At 34.0% G+C, this 20,514-nt stretch overlaps 1 protein-coding gene and 1 long non-coding RNA gene across 3 annotated transcripts in view; both read right to left on the reverse strand.

Annotated features, from left to right (window-relative positions):
• The window catches only part of LOC122538647 (arginine kinase), a 25,759-nt gene extending 18,654 nt beyond the window's left edge, over window positions 1-7,105 (reverse strand). Inside the window, exon 1 of one of the 2 annotated variants that reach the window (XM_043672900.1) lies at window positions 6,965-7,105. The gene's annotated coding sequence lies outside the window, so the exon portion shown is untranslated. Of the gene's footprint in view, window positions 1-6,961 lie in introns of both variants that reach the window. The other variant, XM_043672901.1, reaches the window with a different exon arrangement.
• Window positions 7,106-18,855: 11,750 nt separating this feature from the next.
• The window catches only part of LOC122538664, a 19,229-nt gene continuing 17,570 nt past the window's right edge, over window positions 18,856-20,514 (reverse strand). Inside the window, exon 3 of the long non-coding RNA XR_006308893.1 lies at window positions 18,856-19,043. This is a non-coding gene — a long non-coding RNA (uncharacterized LOC122538664). The remainder of the gene's footprint in view (window positions 19,044-20,514) is intronic.

Consider the following 20,514-nt stretch of genomic DNA (forward strand, 5'->3'; position numbering starts at 1 on the left):
AAAAAAAAAAAAAAAAAAAAAAACAATTTTAGTGTAACAGTACTTCACTATTTATTAAATCTTTATTTTTAATATAAAAAAAGAAATTTTTCATTTTGACAATAAATAACTTTTTGAATATTTATACTTCTCTATGTCTAGTTAAAGATCAAGTAAATTCCAACTTAAATATTGTAAATATAATAATGTAAAAAAAATCGATGAAAAATTCATTAGCTACGAAAAATAAACGCGAGTAAAAATAAGAACAATTCCGTGAAAAGTGATTCTTTCAAGAAGTGTTCGTCGTCACGGTTGTCGTCAAGTCTGACAATGAGTAATTGCACTTTGGAGATGAGAATTATACGACAGACTTCCAGCAGAAGGTAAATATTAAATATTAAAAAAAAAAAGAAAAAAAAAAAGAAGTTTTATAAATAACATAATCGCCGGCCGAGCTAAGTAGACGTTTGACTCCGATCAAATATTTGTTCAAGATATTTTACCTGCCAGGTATTACGGAATTTCAATTATATATATGTCGAACAACTTGTCATTCGTTTCATGTTTAATCGATTTGAAAAAGTTAATATTTAAAAAATGATATTAAATACATATTGACAAATTATTGTATTGAAACTTGACAAACGAAATTAAATACGTGAATTAAAAATAAAGGGGTTATTAATATATAATTGAGATGGAAGATTATACGAGTCTATTATCTTTCAAACATTTTCTTTTCTATTTCGAATAAACTTCTCTATTAATTGCTATACCTATAACCCTCCAAAATGTACGTGTAGACACGTAGACATGTAATTATTCGTAGCTTCTATCAGAATAAAAATTCTAATCTCGAACCACAAGAATCTGACTTAATTGCCTGATTTTCTATGCAAGTATGGAAAAGAGCTCAAGTAAAACAAGACAGCTGAGTGAAGAGATACGTGCCATTGTAAGTGGCTAGAAAATGGATAGACAAGTCACACAATTAACCGGATGCCGGTTGTTCCAGTCGACTTCGTTAATTCTAACAAAGAATCGCGTAGGATATTCACAAATTCCGAGATAAATGACTGTGTATCTGCGCACGTCACATCTTAGATGCAGAAAATTAACTATGGCTAATTGATTGAAATTTACAATCGACAAAAATTAAATTTACAATTTTAGAAATAATTTTGAACGAGATAACGACGCAATTATCGTTTCACGATATACTTTTCACATCCCTTTCCTTTCCTCTAAATTATTTGTTTTTAAAGCTTTTGATAAATGTAAGATATTTCATGATATCAGTTTTTTTTTTCGATTAGAATGCACGTCAATATCAAAATGACGACTCGAGCGCCGCCTTCGCTAATATCTGCCCGGTTTCATTCTTGCGATCAGACAGTGTCCGGTTTCATGTTTTATGAAGATAAATTACCTACGACGTGTATCACGTGAGAACGAGAACAGCATGTACTTGCAATACGTTAGTTGTCAAGGCGCAATTCATTTTCTTCAACCAGTAACATCTAACATTTCAAATTTCAATTTGTATGAAGCGCTTGCTTGAAATGCAAAATTTTTTAATAACTGTTTTTCATTTGTTCAATTGTCAATAATGCTTATTGATGTATCGATCGGACCGGCATTGACCAGTGGCGCACCCTCTCGGCAACAGCTCGAAGCTACTTTGCCGCAAATCAGCGCGCGCGACAATTCAAACTACGCTAATTGATAACGTTAAATATTTACGATTTTGAAATTTTGTTTCTACCCGATTTGACGTATAGAACCGATTTACACCCATTTGAAAGTGTGTTCCGTGTAATATAACAGAATCTTTAATTTTATGCATTCGTGTAAAAAAATTTCTAAAATGCAAGATATTTATTATGCATTTATCTTACATTTTAAGGAAAGAATTTCATCAATGACTTCTACGTTTTATAGTTGCGTCCGCGACGAAATATTAAAATTTTAGACTCTGTCAATTTCAACACTGTATATATATACGTGCATTAAATATGTTATAATCGTCTACGCGTACTAAATATTTAAAATGAGATGACAAGCAAACCATCCGCTGCTCACAACAAGAGTTAGCCAATTCGTATTTTTAACTTCATGTAACTTCATTGTTGGCCTCAATTATTGGACTCGAGATTTTAACTCTTAAGCATGCTCATTGTCGCGTCAACGTCAATTGTGCTTTAACTAACCGCGGGGTTTTTTTAGTTTGGATCAAATTATTATTCACAATTGAAAAACGGACATCTAAAATAGAAAATCGAAAATTACTCCAACACAAATTAAAAGAATATTAATTAAAGAAAATCAAGACTAATAACGACTGAATGCTAAAATTTAAAAGTGTTCGAAAAATACAAAATATTTAATTACAATACAAATGCCGAAAAATTGTATTTCGTATACTAATCGAAAGCGTCGAGTAATTTCTTTCCCAGAATCTCTCCAATTTTTAATTCTAACGTAAATTCTAGCGACAATTCTAAACGACTTGCGTACAAGATTAATGTCAAGGAAACACTGAAATATCTAAAGACTCTACACATGAATTATTAGAATGCAGTATAGTCAGCGATCCGAGAATACTCGAAATCATAATAGGTACCACGTGTCTTTACACCAGTGTACATAAATTTTTGTGCATGCAGACACGACGCAAGTGTCTGAAATATTTACACCGACCAAGGCTAATCGATCAAATTCTACATCACACGCTTGTTTCACATTCCATTTTCAACAGTTCTGGGATTTAATTTTTTTCTGATTATTAAAAAAACAATATTTCAGAGCAAAGTGAACATTTCAAGTAACACGGAAAATTACGATTTAAATCGTTTTTCTATATAATTCAATATCCGACCGAAGAAATTATTTAACAAGGAAAATAAACAAAGAAGCGATTTTAAAAAATGGCTATAGAAAAGAAAAGAAGATACCGAGAAAACAGAGTGATAAAACACGAACAAAGCTGGCGGCAGTGAAATCGACTTGAAGAGATCCGGAAGCGTCTTCACGAGAGTTCAAAGTCCTTTTGAGCAGAAATAATTGAACACTCTAAATGAACTGCCAGAAAGCAGTCCAAGACGCGTTTATTCAGATTAATAGTGGACACTGGTTGAACACTACACTACTTTATTTGTCGTTAGTATGCTCGTACGAACGATGAAGTCAATACAACGCCGGAGGAACATGCCATCTATAATAAAAGTAAAACAATATCCTTTAAACTAGAATTTATATAGAAAACCATTATACCTATTGTAGCAGAAGGAAACACGGTTAATTTTATCAAATCCACGTCATTTGAGAAAATCTAAATTTAATCCTCAACATTTTCATTGATATTTTCCTTCTCCGGGCATGGCAACTTGCAAAACGGTTTCCCTTTAGCCGATTATACGAAGGAAAGCGTGATTTTCATTCACCGTAAAACGGCCGAGTAAAAGAGTTAAATATCACATGAGCTACACGCGAGTAAAGAAGATAACGCAAATCGATATCGGCAGTCTCTGTAATAAAGTTAATCGCCATCGACTGTGTCTATACACGATGTTAATAGCGTTTGCCCGTGCAAACAAGCCGCATCTGGCTCTAAAGAAACGAGAAATATATACATATACATCTCCAAATAAATATACATCCAAATAAAATTTAATTTCGCGTTGCAGAAAATATGAGGAGAAGATCTATTATTTATCAAGTTGATACGAAATGATTCTACAAAGTTTGAATTTTATGAGCCAGTTACATCCGTTAAGCAGGATAATAATAAATTCGAAATCGTTGAAAAAATTAATTACGGTGACGGTTCTACACATTAAAAAGAAATAGAAGAAGAAGAAGATGAAAAGAAGATATTTCATGTGTATCAAACCTAACAAAAGAGGAGACGATACAAGAGGTACAATACTTAAATTTTCATTTGCGTGCGCATGTAGATTTCTGGCATTAATAATCGTTATAGCAACTGTGCTAATTGCTTGCACCAGTTATTTAAAAATTAGCAAGAGAAATTCGAAAATGTATGTGTATGTGTGTGTCGCGAGGAATCGATCAAAGAGAAACATCGCCGGCAGACAGGCATGCATTCCGGTTCTGTAATTGTATGCACACATGCACGCAAACGAACGTTAGCAGCGACGCGTTCCTTGCACGCAAAGCCCCGCGCGATCGGGAGGACCGCCAACTATCAATTTCCGTTTTGAATTACCAAACGCCATAACGCATGCACGCGCCGCTCAAACGAATCTCCGGTCTTCTCTCTGGCATAACGAGCCTCCTACTAAGAAATGCATCGGTGCACTCTTCTTTGCTAATAAGGCAGCCTTTTCTCTTCCTTCTTCTGCAACATGTACACGCCTTCTCGATCGGGTGATAAAACGAGTTTCGATACGTTCACGAGGATCAGGACAAAAAAAAATTTGAACCGTTCGCCATCTCTTGGTATCTCCCTAAAGCAGATAGAGTGGTAACTCTCGTCGAGTTTCAACATGGTAACGAAATGTGAATGCGAACGTTTCGAAAGATGTTGGAGATTGCCTTTTAATGTTTTAACGTTTAACCGACATTGATGGAAGATTATAAATGAGTCTATTTACAGTTAAAAAATTTCGTCATATGTTTTCTGAAGTTATACTTTTACGTTATACTACGTTTACTTAAAGACGAGCGTATCTCTGGTACGTATTTTAGTTTACACTCTGCACAAAGGACGTGTTGGTCTCGTTAGACGTTTTTCTCTTGTTTTCTTAGCAAGTTTTTTAGGCTACCTTATGTTCATGCATATACATATATGTGTAATGCACACACATACACAAATAGCGATAAATTCTAATACATTACTGGATATGTTAAGATATTAAATTCGTTACAATACTCATTTAACAGAGTTTTATAAAATATGACTAATTAATTAATTTAGCCAAGAAATCGTACAATCTACACTGATAAAGTAGAAAAAAAAACAATATTTACTGTCAAAGAAATAAATCCTACGATTTGAACGTGCAACTGACAAATAAATGATAAAAATGTCAATAATTTTGTATCTACTGTTCAAGGCGTCGTATCGAGTGTACTGTACATGCCGATTACATTTTATTAAATGTATTCAACTCGGCTATTTTGTTTATATTGTAAATGAAATTGCGAAAATCGAAAAAAAAAAAAGGAATTGGCAAAATGCGGAATTTGAGAATCACTGGGCATCCCTGGCCTTACGTAATCATGCTGCACCCACTCGTTTTACTGTACTGTGGTCTGACCGTAATCTGTCAATTTACTTTTGACAGTATCCCCGCGACGGAAATCCGATGCAACGCACCTTGCGATTTGCATATTCGATACATTTTCAAATCATCGAATTCTATACCGTTCATCAAGGTTATGGGGTTGGAAAATTGCGTAACGATTTAGGATTAGCCGGAAACGAGATTTCGAATCTTTCCTGAAAACGTTCACCGGAAATTGAGCCAATTGATTCACATTTGCGTAATAATTGAATTATTATATTAATACTAACGAATCGATTCAGAGTATCATACATATACATATTGTACGTATGTTTCACTGTTAACATGCCGAAGAATTGAACAAAAAACATAATTGTCATTTATAAATGATAAAAAATATATGTATGTTTAGTCAGGAATGTTTTTTCTTTCTCGAAATTTCGATTTAACAGATACTAATCTCTTCCATATATATAGTATAGAATGAAAATCAATAATCTCGAAAAATGAACGTTTCCTATAGGAGGAAGAACTACGAAAGATGCAATGTAATATCATCGAAACCTTTCAAGTAAGATCGATAGTAATGCAGGTACAACGATAATAAACATTGTTGTCGAAAATCAGCTTTAACAAATTTTTTAATCAATAGTTTCAAATCTCTTTAATTAGCTTCGAACGACTCGAGTATTTAAATATAAAAAAATGTAAATGTTAAAAATCGATTTTTACATAACCTTGAAACCTTGAAACCTCACACTTTTTTTTTAGCGAGTCTCAATTTTCACGGTCAGTTATGAATTACACGTTGCTTCTTACAAAAGCAGAAGATTAGCAATTTCATTGAAACGTACGGTCACACGGACATAAAAGCAGCTACATATATATATATCTTTATATCGTTCTAACACGTATTCATTCACAGGAACGGTATACATATATAAATTTTCATTAAACTTTTGAAAATTAAATTCGAGTTAATTATTGGACGATTATTTTTGGTAGATCAAGCTCATTTAAAATTATTTTTGCCTGTATCGTGAAAGGAATTATCATCCGCCATTTCAATCAATCGAAAGTACCATCACGCAACTAACGTACTTGAATCATTTTCATTTGTGTGCAGATATTTGCATTTTAAAGAAGAATTCAGCCGATATTATTGGCTAATGTTAAGAGCAACTAATTACGTTCTATGAGAGTGCTTCACAACGAAAAATTCGAAATAATTTGCCAATAGTTGCAAGGGGTCGATCTTTGCCTAACCTAAAAAATGATATCGGTTCGATGTAACACGAAGTAACGGCGAATCGCCTCGAGATAATCGACGATCATCCGGAAGGATGATGAGTCATTTCTTAAATACGCGGTAAACTACGCAGGAATTTCTCTCTTCGTTAAATCGTAACAATCGCACCGTGAGACCGAGTTGTGCCGATCTCCAACGATCACGGCGGTTCCAATCCTTCGATTGTTTACTAGCAACCGAACCACTTTTTGCAAATACATTTTCAAACGTACAAAAATTGCATCCAATCGTTCTTTGCGTTTAACGTGACGCAATGTTCAAAGAAAACAGCCGGAGAAAATAATGTCCGGCGAGAGGTGTAGTTTTATTTTTCCTGCCCCGATCGGTACAACTTCCACGGTGTGCTTTGAAAACGTTTTACAGGAACACACGTACGTATATTCACGTGGGAGAATACGATGATACGGAAATACATGTCGCTTACCTTAGACAAAAGAAAAATCGAAGGATGTGTCTCTGAGTTAGTCCTCGGGGCACGTCGTATGCGGGCACGAGTCGGAAACGAAGTGGCGCGGAATCAACTCGCCTCGCGACAGCCGAGCACCTCTCCTCTCTGCATCGGCCAATCGCATCTCTTCTTTGTACATATCCCCTCTTCGGCCTCCTGCTCCTCTCCTAGGACGGTCCGCGGTCCAGCCACGTTCCTTCGTTCCGTTGTTTCTACGAGGACTCCTCGGTTGCTACCTCGGTTTTTTCGTCCTAATTATTATCCTCCGCCAAGCAAGCTCGGCCAAGGAATGATCACAGTGCTGAGTCTTGAGGTTCAATTCTCGAACCTAATAAAGCATTTGTACACGGATTTGTGGCGACAAATGATGAAAATTGTAGACTAGTAAAACAAGTGATTGATGACTTTATGTTATAAGAAAAATTTAAGTATAACATTTGACAGATCGAATTATTCTTTAATGGACAATATCGAGAGAATAACCGTTAAAGATTAATATCGATACTCGGAATCGATGGGATGTAACTCGTGCCAGATTCAGTTGGCTCGGCTTATGTTGGAACAAAAGACTACGAGGCGAACTGAGGCGAATGTTTACGAGAGTTTGAAATAAATATAAAGCACACGTAAGACTATTTTATGAAAACTATTTTACGAAAAATAATAGTTAATTCAACGACAAGTGATAATAACAATTTCATGATTATCTTGTATAACATTTTTTTTTTTAATGAGATTTTTGTTCAAGATGTATCTTATTGTAAAAATGTTAATGTTTATAAACGTTATTCCTCGTTTATTCTTTTTCAACGCAAAGCAAAATACTTTTCAATAGGCGATGCAGCACAATGTGCACAATCGATAATCGATCTCGTTTAATTACATACGATCGGCATATCGAAGTCAATGGCCTCGAAACAAAGAACCGTCATAAAAGGAAGATAACTGTTCGATTGTTATCCGCCTTGGAGGGTACAACAGAAATTTCTTTGACGCTTTTTTCCCCATATAAACAAAAGTTTATTTACTCCAATAAATAAAAGTTTATTTTCTAATTCATTTTCGAATGCGACTGGTTCATGACCACTCTCCGATATGTTACTTAAAATTCACTACATCGAAACTAAGAAGTGAAACAGATATTAAAAATAATACCAACATAGTAATTGTAGACTTTATTATTTATTTGAGATGAGGAAGAATTAATGGGGAGAAAGAATAATTACTTCGAGAGAGAGAGAGAGAGAGAGAGAGAGAGAAAAAGCTAAAAATAATTAATATCAAACTATTTATAAGCCATAGTAGGTTCAGCAAAGTAACGCAATCTTCCACTACGGAGGACAAGGTCTGCTCTCGATCTTGTGAATCATGATACACATACTGAACCTGTTCTTCTTTCACCGTTCGTGTAAAAACGAGCAACAGAGTTCAGTGATCTGAGAAACGATTTCGACCAACTTCCATGGAATTTCTAAATGACCGAGTTGTAACGAAACTCGGATATTCATATGCTTATTTTTGCTTATTCGACGCTTTGATCAGAACCCTGTACAAGTGTAAATGTAACGGCCTATAAATAACGGATGCCATATTCCCACCTGAGCTTCTTCAGCCGATTATGACGTCGTGTTTGTCGACCGTGACATAACACGCGTGTAAAAACACGTAATCTTCTTTTTGTGTCTGCGTCTATTTAATTCTGCTGTCCCTTTGCACTTTCCGAGACCATAAAAATTACGTCATCTGATAACATTTCCCTAATACGACGTCGCCTAACATATACAATAAATCATTCGTTTCGTTTTTAAACAACATACATTTACATTTCCTCGATGAAAGTTCAATTTTTTTTCTTTTTCTCATTCTCAATTTGAAGATAGTAACAATTTTTGCGCCATTGTGATTCAGTTTCAATTTCAATAGAGGACAGGGCGTTAATATTGCAATTTGTTTACTTTGCTTCTAATCTTGAAGCTGTGCCAGGATGCATGCATAATCTCCTCGAGGTACCCAATCTTTTAAATTCCGAATTAATGTATATTATTGCTACTGAATATTTAAATGATCACGTTAATTACATCTCAGATTATATTTTAGCGACATTGTAATATAATTTCCTGTCGTGATATCAATTTCCTTGGAACTGAATCTTATCAATTTATATTAAAATACGATTTCTATACCACATGTACGATTAGATAGGTATGTAAGTGATAATTTTCAAGTAATATCGATATTGGTGGAATATTAGCAGTTTCTTGATTTGTTTGGAATCTTGGCTTCGCCAGTCGGTCCGTTTCCGCATTGTTCCCCGGATTTTCCGAAATATATAGATCATGGAGCGTTTCCGGAGAACGGTGGAACTCCGGGAGTGTCGCCTGGCCGTTACGAAATCAGCTGTGCGCCTGTCGGTGCTTGTTGTAGGTCGCGTTCAGGACTCCCCTCGGCCTCCCTTCAGCTCTGTTCCTCTCGTTCTATCCAACAAGAGGGTTGGAGGAGAGGGGATATTAAAGGTCGCCTCAACGTGGAGATCAATACGAAACCTACATACCTACCTTCCCTATCGAGCCAATGGGAATGCCCAAAATGATCCTTCTCGTGTTTGTTAATTACCATTTTTCTGTTTGAGATAGCCAGTTTATAATTTACTTACTTTCTTGAAGGCAAATCGTTGTCCTTGAATATATCAACTGGCTTCTTTCCCTCCCCTCCCCCAATTGGACAACTTATTATAATCATGTTCAATGCTCGTTTAAATTCTAGATATCTCTGATACAGTTACTAACGATAACGATTGAAACTCTTGATTTAAATTCGGCGAAATTTATATGAATTTTATATTCGTTCAAGTTCGTTTATTTATTAGATACTTGGTATAATAAAAACAGATTTTAGGAGAGTCAATATGATACACAGTGATATCTTATTTCTCTCGGGCAACGTATTTAGAAAGAGACTCCTCAATTCTTTCTTTTGGAAGAATTTTCTATTGGAAGATCTGAATACCTAATAAGGCAAAATTTATAATAAAAGTTGGAGTTTATAATTAGAAATGTGTAACATAATATATGTATATATATATATATAAATTACTAATCAAAATTTATATAGAAAATGAAAAAAACTATATTTCTAAATATGTTACATATTTCTAATTATAAACTCTAACTTTCATTATAAATTTTGCCTTATTAGGTATTCAGATCTTATATATATAGTAGGCAAATTTATAAATAAAAGTTATGTATTATCTTATATATATATATTAGGCAAAATTTATAATAAAAGTTAGAGTTTATAATTAGAAGTGTGTAACATAGAAATGTAGTTTTTTTTCATTATATATATATGTATATATATATTAACTACTAATCAAAATTTATATAGAAAATGAAAAAAACTATATTTCTGAATATGTTACATATTTCTAATTATAAACTCTAACTTTTATTATAAATTTTGCCTTATTAGGTATTCAGATCTTATATATATTAGGCAAAATTTATAATAAAAGTTATATATTATCTTATATATATATTAGGCAAAATTTATAATAAAAGTTAGAGTTTATAATTAGAAATGTGTAACATAGAAATGTAGTTTTTTTCATTTTCTATATAAATTTTAATTAGTAGTTAATATATATATATAAAATCTATTAACTACTAATTAAAATTTATATAGAAAATGAAAAAAACTACATTTCTATGTTACACATTTCTAATTATAAGCTCTAACTTTTATTATAAATTTTGCCTTATTAGATATTCAGATCTTATATATATATGTATCGATCATATAGTACGCAATTTTTTAAAGAATGGAATTGTATAATACTCGGTAACTTGTCTTCGACTTCACTTTCCATCCTGATGTCGCTGTCAATGTCAGTCAGTGGCGGTCGTATTACGCGTAATCAATACGGCTGAAAATCGATCGGTTTCAAGGAACGATTATTGTGTTCGAGGAAGAGGAACGCGTAATATAATTGACAATGAGACAGTTGCTGGTTGAAATTGAGTCGAGAAACGAAGACATCCTCGCGCAGAGTTATTATTATAAATATTCTCAAACGTCTGTCCTATTATAAAGCGTTATCGTCATTAGAAGAATTATGTAACGCCTTGAACTGGCCAGTCTGGCTGAGTTGACGAGAAAAGTTGCGTCAATGGCTGTGGGGAAATTACTTTTCCTTGCTTCCCTGTTATTTTTAACCTGAGAACTGCTTTATACCGTTTCAACGAAAGCCTGCTTCCTTTAGTTATCTAGCAGACACATGTCTAAAGAGGATTTTGTAAATTTTCGGACTAATGTATCGTATTTCGGACTAAATTAATCTTTAAATTTCAGATTCTATCGATTATAAGACGAGCGTTAAAAAAATAATCGAAAGGCACGAAGCAGTTGATAATAAAATGAAATATGGATACTGGATAATTAAATAGATTGATACGATAACTGGGAATGGATATAACTTTGCTTTGTTCTGCTGGAAATCAATGTTCCTCCTCTCAGTCCTCAGCTTTGATAAGCTGATAGTCGCCATGATAGTCATAACATGATACTGTGAAAAAAAAAAAAAAACGCTTCGAAATTGATTTTGCAATTGAATTTCCTTTTCTCGTCTGTTGTACGAGAGTATTGTTACACAAGGATATTAATATATTATTATAGTAAGAATTATAGAAATATTCTAACAATATTTAATCAAGCTCTCTGTCCGTTTAACCACTGCATCGCGAAGAGAAAATGAATAAATAAAAAAATCAATAAATTATTCTTATATCTTTGTTATAGATGCAAAGGTCCCCAGAGCGAGGGACACGGTATAGGCTAATAATTTAATTTTACAATAATTTATAATAATTGATAGTAAGAAACAAGTGCAACAGAATTGAAAACAAATTAAAAGAGAGGAAACAAGAAAAGGAATTAAAACGATAGAAGAAGAGAAAACTGGTGAACTAATGGCGAACGGAGCAGCTTCGTTTAAGAAAGCCAACGTTGACCTTGAATTTCAAAAAGTGAGAACTTTGTAGCAAAAGATCTTGAATCAGACACTAGTCCTGCACTCCAACACAATTGTCGTTGCATTGCACAAGCTATAACTGTGAGTATTCTGTTACCAGCTTCAATTACATAAATTATTAATATCCACATTGAACACATGTTAAACTATTTTTCTTTTTTTTTTTTTTTTATTCAATGCACGTAGGAACCTGATACTCTGGTTTCCTGTTCCGTGTGTACAAGGATATAAATATGACACAAATGTACGAAAAAACGAAGAGTACAGAAAGATTCATGTTTTTTTTTTTTTTTGTACGAGGGCGAAACAGCGTGGAAATTGTTATTTGGACCGCAGTCGCAGAAACACCGCTTTAAATACCACTATAACATCAAATCGCCAGTTTAACCGCCTCGAGAGACTACTGATTTTATCGCGTGACTGACATCGAACGCTGCACACATTTATCGCAGAATCAGAAAGCGTGCTATTTCTGTAAATGATATCAAACGGGAAATAAAATTGTAAATTCCCCCCCGATCGTTTTGTATAAGTGGAAGATGATTTTTGATCGTGAGACTGAGAACAGTTCTTAATGTCAGTGTCCAGTTAATGATCGAGTACCATTGTGTGTTCCCGTAATTTGGACACGTTTGCCGGGAGCAAATCACCAGTGACCATCATTGACGACCACCTTGCTTATTCATTACATAACGTTAGCCGACGATTCTGCACACCAGATATACTTGTTTTCTGTGGAAACGGCCGCTCGCGCCAAGATTATCTGCTGGCATCTTCAGTTGTGGAAAACATCCCGGCCATACTGCTTCCTTATCGATCACTCGCCGCATTTTTATCGTTTCGGCTGAATTAATGTCGTCTGACCACTCCTGTTCACCACTTCGAGAATAATGGAACATGTCGCATTCAACGTTTAACAAGGATCTTCTATTCTAATAAGATCATTTCATGTATCTTTTAATTTTAAGTTTTATCGCCAGGTGGAAGGGCTTTGTACCAAAGTGGCATAAATGTGTTAATATCGAAGAAAATAATTTTAGATTTTATTGATAAATAATTTTAGATTCTACTTGGCTTCTTAGGTGCAGATTCTACGTGTTGAATTTTTATATTCAATTTTTTTAAATGCTTTTAAATAAAAAGACGGAGAATATTCTTGAAAATTAAACAAATAAGTTTAGAAGCAAAGTATTGGAAGTATTAGAAACAAATGTGCTCGACATCTTTCGAACACCTTTTACAAAAACACAAAATGGAAATGATCGAAGAATTTAAAGTCTGTTGGACTTTTTTTGACAGTAAAGATGATGAAAAGCTGTTAAGCCTGTTTCTAAATCAACACTATCGTAAAAACGGTTTTTTAAAAAATTTTCTTATATGTAAATTACAAAAATTATTGATGACACAATTGAATTGTGAAGCAGAACGTTTCGAATAGGCAAACGAAGCCTCATAAGAATCGCGATGATTTGTACGTGAAACTTTTTACGACACCAGTGTAACAAGATTATTATGTAAAAATGTTTCCATTCTGGAGATGAAAGAAAAATTCGTCAGCAATGTAAATCATGAATATTTCTGATATTTTCAAGATTACAAACTTTTTAAAGAATATAAAGTTTATCGAGTTTGACAGATTATTATTTCGAAAATTTAAAAATATATTAACTACGTACATATATATTTCTTCATCCTTCTTTCTCCTTGAACTAATCATTGAAAAAGTATAACAAGACTTTTTATCGTGAAATCTGTCTGCGACAACTTAGTGAACTCGTTCAGACCAATTGATGAGGCCGAGTTGATATGCTGCCAATGAAATTAACTAGGAGAACAATTAAGCGCATCATTGAGCAAATCCTAGACAAGCTCGTCGCTGTTGACAGACACAAACTGTCGACAGACTATAGCTAAAAGAAATTCTACTTCACTTCATCGGCTTCCTACCTTTTACATTGAGCAGTGGCATAGTACATTTAAAATTGTTGAAGTGAAAACTCTGGAAGAAAAATTCCTGAGCATTATCTTTTGAGAAGAAATATAATTTTATATACTTAAATTATATACAGTGAGAGGCTAATTTTTAGAGTTTCTATAATATTTAAATCTTCATGAAAAATCTGAAAATTTTCAAAAGGGAGAAAAAAGTGTTGTAAATAAATTACAATAATTAAAACAAAATGAAATAGCAAATAAAATGTAAATTCTTCGTAAAGCCATTAGAAAGTAAAAAAATAAAACAGCTCGACTAAGATCACTTTAAGGGACAATAAATTGTTAGACGCCTAATTGAAAGAACCATGAGGATTCACGGAGGTTTAGCTCAGATCTTTTAATAGAACTAGAAAAGAAAGCGTGTACCTCAATTATCTACAGTCTAACAAGATGTTCAACACCGTTCTGTTGTTCAACGCTGCAATAACACTTTCATCGGAGGACAACTCATTAATACCTCGATGAAAATTTGTGGATCGCTCGCTGCATACGATTATTTTGAGAAACTCGCTATCTCTTGTACAAACCGCAGTTTATCTAGCGGTTCAACGGCTTAAATTTAGCGAAGAATTTCGCTAAGTCGGCGAGACGTAAAAGCGAGAGGGCCCTGCCGGGGCTGGGACCGAAATACACGAGTACAGGATTGCATTAACGACTTCTCTAACTGTTCATCTGCACGCGACTTTTTTTTCCCCCTCTCGTTGCTTGTACGTACACGTCACTGCGAACGTAAATCCTCTGCCTGTGATTTCCTTTGTGCATGAAGAAGATCCCAAGAAAATGTACGAAAAAGTGAAGGGAGCAGTCGGTCGCTGTATTTTTACAAGTAAAACTGGCTGCAACAGTTATAAGGCAAGGCATTTGTGTCGCAAGGAATCTCGACACCCCCTCGTCGTACAGTAATACGAGTGGCCGTGAAATCAACTACGTTGGCCATTCTAAAATCGTGCCAGAATTTCTTGCCAAATTTAATTGGAGCTCCGTTCTGTCTACCTGAGCAAACCGGCGACCCCGTGCGTTCATCCTTTCCTTTCTCTCTCTCTCTCTCTTCGTACTTTGCTGATAAAATTTCGATGCCCAGACGAAACATTAACACCTTGCCAACGTGATATTGCAAAGCTTACGATTTATTTACGAGTTATTTCTACGATTAGCGTTGTATTTTCGGGAGGATCGTAAACCGTGTTGTTTTGTTACTTTGTTTGAAGAAGATATGTTTGTCAGTTCGAGATCGGTGTTTGTTAATTCTCACCAATGCAGCGAATTTACATTTGTGAATTTTTGTTGTTTGTCGTTCTGCCTCTTTTTCTTTTTATCGTTCGACAAGTTTTTAGAAGCTTGGACAAATGTTTCTCGCCTCGTGATAAATGTTCGGGTACTGTTTGGTTATCTCACAGTCTTATTTTTTTTTTTTTGTTGAGAAAGAATATGAAGCAAATTGTTTCTTGATATTCTAACAATAGAAAAAAAAAGGAAATAGTTTCTAAAGGTGAAAGTAATTTTACATGCGTAGATGATCACTTGTTAAGTTGCAAAACGTTTCTATAAAAATAAGTGAAATTATTTTTTAACTTTTTCGTTAATATTTTTGTTAAAACACAAATACCTAATTCCTACTGAGTTTCTTGCACTTGTGTAAGATTCCAATGGTTTAAAAGTTTCGTGATCGAAAAAAAAAATGGAGCAAATTGTTTCTCGATATTCCAACAATAGAAAAAAAAAAGGAAATAGTTTCTAAAGACAAAAGTAATTTTACATGCGTAGATGATCACTTGTCAAGTTACAAAACGTTTCTATAAAAATAAGTGAAATTATTTTTTAACTTTTTCGTTAATATTTTTATTAAAACACAAATACCTAATTCCTATTGAGTTTCTTGCACTTCTGTAAGATTCCAACAATGGTTTAAAAGTTTTGTGATCGAAAAATATGGCGGCTATACTATTTTGCCGGGTAGAAAGCTTGTAACAAGTTGTAGCAACTTTGAAAAATCGTTAAATCGCACACGTGCAGCTACTTGTATTACGTCAGTCGTTCACGTAAGAACTGCTAAACGATAATGATTTGTTAGTTTCTTAGTTGGTTGTAACTTCTGTTACCAGGCGACTCGAAACAACGATATCGTGACATTCAAACGCAATTTGAATTTTTTTCCAAATAAGTTAAAATACGAACATGATTTCATTTACTTAAACAAAGCGCGAGTGTCATATTTCTAAAAGGTTTCGTCGTCATTTAAAATATTATTTCGTATAAAATACACGCTAATGAAAATGTTTGAAGCCTCTAAAGAGCAAACAATGAATTTTATTACTGAAAATTGTAAAGCTTTCAACCACGTATACTGCTGAAAAAAGAAACAAGACAAGTGGCAGTAAAAATCCGGAATATTATTTTTCAGAACTTCCAAACGCTTCGAAGGTTTACATTTTCCGCTCAAAATAATCGGGAACCGCTGTTCAAAATTTTATTGCACGTTAAAAACATTCGGGATACTTGAGAATTTTTGCCAATAACTGCATTATTCTTCTGTGTAGCATTCTCTTATGAATACTAAAATCTTTGTTTTCACTCAGCTTACCTTTATACGCCCTATGAAAATTTTCTTTCAATTTTCAGAAAATTCAGACGTTGTTAATTAGAACAAACTTAATCTCTTCACACGTATTAACAAGCATTCCAATAATATTATACTTTTAGATAGATAGTTTTCGCTTTTTACTACAACGAAACTTTTAAAAATTAATTTCTTTAGACTTTCAACTATCTGGTCAGACTTTAAAATGTTTACAACACGAATAATTACTTACTAAAAAAACAAAGGAGTTAATCTTTTCATGTTCATTCGAATGGTAACGTCAACCAATCCATTCTAAATGATCTATAAAATTCAAATTTGTTTACGTAATTTTGTATCTCGCATAGTAAACATGGATTTTATCACGACCACGCGCGTTGCTTCTTGGCTGAATCGCGCCAAATTGTGTCGTCACGTGCGGCCAGGGTTTTACGGGATCTCCGGTGTTTATGAGCCTTTAATTATTCGTGGCCAAGATTTTTCGGCGAGCAGCAGACCCACCTATTACGATACACGCCGTTTGAAGTGCCGGGAAAGCTACGCGATCTATTTTCGAGCTTGAGGATTTGCTGTTGTCGGGCGGACACACGCCGTCACTCGATCTTCCTCTTTTGATTCGAAGAAAGCTCGTCTTTCGCCGACTGCCATCCTTTGCCACCCGCGAAAATCTTCCGGTGTATTTTTAGCCGTGCCTTCAAGGTCCTGGGAGGAGAATAATAAAAACATAGGCTGAGCGAGAGAAGGACTCAACGTTACGAGGGAAGGATTGCAATTTACACACGTGAATTGTTCAAGAGTGAAATTTCATTTGTAATCGTGGCCTTGTGGAGACAAAAATTGTTACGGAAATCTTTATCACTCTAATTGAACATTTCCGAATTTAATCTATCACTCTAATTGAACATTTCTGCATTTCTGCATTTAATTAATAATAAAATATAAAATAATTGGATGTATAATAGAAAATAATATAAATTGTTTAATATTAATTATATATATGTCAAAATTATTAAAATATTATTCAGTGAAGTTGAACATGCAAATAATTTTCTCAAGGAAAAATTAATATTAATATAAACTGATGTAAAAATTCTATTTAAAATTAATAAAATAATTGAATCTAATCAAAAATTTATAAAGTGACCAAAAAATATAATAGGAATAAATTTCATAATTGTTGATAAAAGAGAAATTTGTTGATGATTTTTTATAACAAAAAATTATTCAATTATGGAATGGAAATATTCTTATTTTTATAAATAATATCTTTCCTATCTTTCAAACGAAGATATTTATATTATCCCTGTCGAAAGTTTCTCTTACTTGCAGACGTTTGTACACCATAATTAAAATGATTATGTACACATATCTTAATTTTCTTCCTATTTTGTATAACATCAGTATTCCAATATTTTTTATCTTCTTTAAAATGTGATCCCCTTTGTTCTGTCTCAAATATTTCATGTTATATTCTTCCCATTTCCTAAAAACGTATGATTTATTTTTCCGTCTTCCTGTTATCTATGTAAAATTTCATGCTATAATACGTAAATATTCTTATGATGATGATATTCTTTTTTATATCTGCATTCGTCGTCTCTTCGACTCGTTAAAGCAGATATTTTCTATTAATTTTAAAGAGCAACAAATTTTGTGACCAGTCGATGAGTTAGACTCTGGAGGATGCACTGAACACCATTTATTCTGTTATACCATAACCGCATTCTATTTCTCCCTCTTCAGCTAATTTCACGAGAGTTCGGTGGACTGACCTCACGAATGCCGACGATTGGCTACGATATTTTAAGCAACAGCGATGCTTCTGCTATATTTCATACTCCAAAATTTGTGACAGTTTATAAACTGCCTGCCAATTTGTTATACACGCTTACATTATCTAAATTTTATAAACCTTCGTGCTGAAGAAAACTGATGATAATAATATAAATGATTAAACCATTGATTAATTAAAATAGACCAGACATCCAATGCTTTTTCGTTTCATATATTTTTGGGGTCAACTAACCATTCGTATCATTTTCGTATCACATCCTACCATATCGATTTAGACAGGTTTTGCACTGCAGCGCTACTAGTAACAGGAAATAAAATCACAGACGAGAACACAAACGAGGTAGAGGAATAGACCTAGCATCGAATGGAAAATTGAGGCCGGGAATCTGAAATACCGACATAGTAAGACATGTAGCGACCTATAGTTCCTCGAGTACGAGTTTCGAACACCAACTTGCACAAGCCGCAAGTGGCTGTGCGCCTAACGTCGAAGTCAACCGATATTCGATGTTAAGCAAACAGAGTGCGGAACCGCTAGGATGGGTGACCATCCAGCCCCTAGCGAATAGTTACAACAACAAGCGTTTCTGGGGTAAGGAGTCGCTGCCAGCAACCCCACTGATGAGTCTAGGCAGCGACTCTGAGACGAAACGCACAAACTTTCCTCACGTTACCAAAATCATCACTTCCTACATAATCCTCGCATTTTCATCGCCATTTCAAACCCTTCGGACATCCCTTTTATGGCGCACTCTATATTCAAACAACGGTGAACTGAGGAATTACATCAGGTAATACGATCGAGGTAGGTCAAGTAGTAAATGGGCCAAGAAAATGAAGTTTTAAACTCATTACATTGTCAATCGTTCAATATTGAAAAGTGAATCAAGTATATAATCGAAATTATTTTAATGCATACATGGCACAAAAAATACTATCCATGTTTTACGGATTTATCATGATTTTTATATATGTAGTAAAAAATTATGGAATCATTAATACACAGTTTTAGATATAAATAATTTACATATCAATAAATATTCTTAAAAACAGTTTCTAACTAAATTTTCAACTATATTGAATTAGTAATAATATTAAATTATGAAATTTATTTTAATAAATTTATGTCAAAACAATTTTATTTTAACTATGAAATGCAGTGCACTGGATATGACAAAAAATTCCATAATTCAAAACATTATGCTTATTAACTAAAATATTATAAGAAACATGGCAATAAAATACGTTGATAACTTGAGTATCAACATTATAATATAGACAATTATTTACTTAACCACTTGTTTTCAATTAACTCAATATAAATCTTTAATACTTCATGCAAATGTAATGAAAAATACAGACATATACACAAATATATATTTATAAAATGCAAAATCGACAAAAGAAATATTTTTACAAATATGGAACAAAGGAGTACATTATATTATAGCGAAATATACAAACATCAAAATTTTTCGAAAAGCCTATGTATCAGGAGATTCGATAAACGGCCGATTCTGAAGTGAAACCTCTTCGAGCCTCATGTTCCCCTGAAACAAAATCCCAATTTTTAGCCAAATGATCCTCCTTGTTAGCGAGATATTCCAAAACCAAAATTTTTCGAAAAACTTCTGTATCAGGAGATTCGCTCAACGGCCGATTCTGTCGTGCCACCTCTTCGAGCCTCATGGTCCCCTGGTACAAAATCCGAATTTTTAGCCAAATGATCCTACTCGTAAACCAGTTATTCCAAATCCAAAATTTTTCGAAAAACCACTGTATCAGGAGATCGGCTCAACGGCCGATTCTGTCGTGCCATCTCTTCGAGCCTCATGTCATCCAGATACAAAATCCAGAGGTTTTTCGAAATATTTTGGTTTTGAAGTATCTCGTTAGCGAGGAGGATCACTTGGCTAAAAATTCGGATTTTGTATCAGGAGAACATGAGGCTCGAAGAGGTGGCACGACAGAATCGGCTGTTGAGCGGATCTCCTGATACAGAGGTTTTTCGAACAATTTTTGTTTTGGAATATCTCACTAACGAGGAGGACCATTTGGCTAAAAATTCGGATTTTGTATCAGGGGAACATGAGGCTCGAAGAGGTGGCACGACAGAATCGGCCGTTGAGC

Source organism: Frieseomelitta varia, unplaced genomic scaffold (genome assembly GCF_011392965.1).
Source record: "Frieseomelitta varia isolate USP_RPSP 00005682 unplaced genomic scaffold, Fvar_1.2 scaffold_170, whole genome shotgun sequence".
Classification (NCBI taxonomy): Eukaryota; Metazoa; Arthropoda; class Insecta; order Hymenoptera; family Apidae; genus Frieseomelitta; species Frieseomelitta varia.